At 42.0% G+C, this 3,533-nt stretch overlaps 1 non-coding gene across 1 annotated transcript; it reads right to left on the reverse strand.

Annotated features, from left to right (window-relative positions):
• Positions 1-681: 681 nt before the first annotated feature.
• On the reverse strand, positions 682-800 carry LOC123688427. The gene has a single exon (XR_006749949.1). It is a non-coding gene; the product is annotated as a 5S ribosomal RNA (ribosomal RNA).
• Positions 801-3,533: the final 2,733 nt, after the last annotated feature.

Raw genomic sequence — 3,533 nt, forward strand, 5'->3', positions numbered from 1 at the left:
ATCTCGATCTTACCGATGCACCACGTAAACAAGGGCAGACCGATGCAGAACGTAAAGTAGATCTTACCGATGCACCACGTAATCTCGATCTTACCGATGCACCACGTAATCTCCATCTTACCGATGCACCACGTGAACTGGATCTTACCGATGCACAACGTGAATTGGATCTTACCGATGCACCACGTAAACTCGATCTTACCGATGCACCACGTAATCTCAATCTTACCGATGCACCACGTGAACTGGATCTTACCGATGCAGAACGTGAATTGGATCTTACCGATGCACCACGTAAACTCGATCTTACCGATGCACCACGTAATCTCGATCTTACCGATGCACCACGTGAACTGGATCTTACCGATGCAGAACGTGAATTGGATCTTACCGATGCACCACGTAAACTCGATCTTACCGATGCACCACGTAATCTCAATCTCACCGATGCACCACGTGAACTGGATCTTACCGATGCAGAACGTGAATTGGATCTTACCGATGCACCACGTAAACTCGATCTTACCGATGCACCACGTAATCTCGATCTTACCGATGCACCACGTAATCTCAATCTTACCGATGCATCACGTAATCTCGATCTTACCGATGCAGAACGTAAACTCGATCATACCGATGCACCACGTTATCTCGGCAGACCGATGCAGAACGTAAAAAAAAAGCTTACAGCACGCGGTGTTCCCAAGCGGTCACCCATCCAAGTACTAACCGCGCCCGACGCTGCTTGGCTTCAGTGTTCTGACGAGAACTGGCAATTTCAGCGTGGTATGGCCGTAAACAACATATATTGCGATATTTTCTATGATATCTCACTTTTTGGGAGCGGAAAGGACGTGAACGTTTTTCCTCATAAAAAATGAAATAACTTTTGGATATTAATTCTGATTGTTGATTTAAGCTTTAAGAACACATTAGGACATATCTCAATGAAATTTGAGGGATTTCCGAAATCGAAAAATATTTTTCGAAAAAAAAAAAAAATCCCAGAAGACCTCGGTCATCTCAAGTTTATTTCCATATTCTATTACACAATCAACGTACATCACAAAAGGAACCATCTCTCTAACTATCACAGTTAAATTTTTGTATCGGAACATTTCACGTCGGAATATCTCGCTAAGTCCAGACCGGGGAGATCGGTCGCATCTGACACCGTCCGCTCCGGTCTAACATCGTCTTGGAGTCGGGGTAACGATGGAGAGGCGTTTAAGGACGTGAACATTTTTCCTTATAAAAATTAAAGTCGACAATGAATATTGATTCTGATTACTGATTTACTCTTTTAGAACACATTAGAAGGCAACGCAATCAGATTTGAGGAAATTTCAAGATCAGAAAATTTTTTTCGAAAAAAAAAAAAATTCAAGAACACCTGGGTCATGGCAAGTTATTTCCCACAATCCATTCCACAATCAACGTACAACATAGAAGAAATCATCTCTCTAACTATCCTGGTTCAAAAGTTGTATCGGAACATTTCACGTCGAAATACCTCGCCAAGTCCAGACCGGGGCGATAGGTAGTATCTGACACCGTCCGCTCGGGACTGACATCGACTTGGACTCGGGCTAATGATGGGGAGGCGTTTAAGGACGTGAACATTTTTCCTTATAAAAATTAAAGTCGACAATGAATATTGATTCTGATTACTGATTTACGCTTTAAAAACACATTAGAAGGCAACCAAATCAAATTTGAGGAAATTCCAAAATCAGAAAATTTTTTTTCAAAAAAAAAAAAATCCGAAAAATATTTTTCGATTCTGATTACTGATTTACTCTTTTAGAACACATTAGAAGGCAACGAAATCAAATTTGAGTAAAATCCAAAATCAGAAAATATTTTTCGAAAAAAAAAAAAAATTCGAGAACACCTCGGTCATGGCAAGTTATTTTCCACAATCCATTCCCCAATCAACGTACATCCCAGAAAAAATCATCTCTCTAACTATCCTGGTTCAAAAGTTGTATCGGAACATTTTCACGTCGAAAATATATCTCTAAGTCCAGACCGATGCAGAACGTAAACTCGATCATACCGATGCTTCACGTAATCTCGATCTTACCGATGCACAACGTAAACTAGATCACACCGATGCAGAACGTAAACTCGATCTCACCGATGCACCACGTGAACTGGATCTTACCGATGCAGAACGTGAATTGGATCTTACCGATGCACCACGTAAACTCGATCTTACCGATGCACCACGTAATCTCGATCTTACCGATGCACCACGTGAACTGGATCTTACCGATGCAGAACGTGAACTCGATCTTACCGATGCACCACGTAAACTAGGGCTGACCGATGCATCACGTAAACGACGATCGAGAGGCGCGAAAGGACGTGAACGTTTTTCATTATAAAAATTGAAATAAATGATAAATAATGATTCTGATTGTTGATTATCGTTTTTAATATGCATTAGTAGGCAACCAAATGAAATTTGAGGAAATTCCGATAACAGAAAATTTTTTCGAAAAAAAAAAAAATTCATGAAATCCTCGGTCATCGCAAAATATTTACCATATTCTGTTCGATAATCAACGTATATTTAAGAAGGAATCATATCTGTATCTATCTTGGTTCAAATTTTGTATCGGAACATTTTGACCAAAGTCCGAGCTTCGGCCGAAACAGACACCGCTGACCTGGCCTATCGATCGACCGAGAGTCGGGGATAGAGCGTAAGTGTTGTCTGGAGGGGAACCCTGTGCTCTCCTGACATATATAGGGAAGGTGGTCGCGTTGGGCGATGCAGAACGTTTGGATCGGGAATTATATTTTTGGTTCAGCTATTGGAATATGGTTTATTGTTGGTATATATTGGCGAAATAACGTTCTTACTGACTGGGGATATTCATAAAAATGAGTCCGGAGATTTTCAGATCGAAGTCCGAGTGATCCGACTTGGAAGGCGTGTTGGGTGGGTCGAGATGGCTTAGATCGATCAGACGAGGCGGGCTAAGTGTTGACGTCATGCATCGGTCCATTTTCAGATTGAGTCCGAGTAATCCGACTTTGAAAGAGTGTTGGGTGCGTCGAGACTGTTTAGATAGATCGGACGAGGCGGACTAGGTGTTAACGACATGCATCGGTATATTTTCTGATCGGAGTCCGAAGAAATCGGCCCTAGTAGGCGCAGCGGACGGTCGAGACGGCCTCGGTGGGTCGGATCGATCGGGAAAAGTTTGCTAAATCGTGTCTGGAGGGGAACCTTGGGTTCTCCTGACATATATAGGGGATAAGGTTTGGGTGAACGATTCTTCACGTAAAAGTTGAGTAATTTATTTTTCGATAAGCTTTTGGATATTGATGAGAAGTATATGTATATCTTCGATTAAAAGAATTCTTACCGTCTCGATGTATATTATATTAGATATATAAGAAATAGTTAACGTGATGCATCGGCCGATTTCCGGATCGGAGTTCGAGAGATGCGACTTTCGATGCGCGATGGGTGGATCGAGACGGCCTAGATCGATCGGACGAGGCGGACTAGGTGTTAA

This window comes from Harmonia axyridis, chromosome X, assembly GCF_914767665.1.
Source record: "Harmonia axyridis chromosome X, icHarAxyr1.1, whole genome shotgun sequence".
In the NCBI taxonomy this organism is placed as follows: domain Eukaryota; kingdom Metazoa; phylum Arthropoda; class Insecta; order Coleoptera; family Coccinellidae; genus Harmonia; species Harmonia axyridis.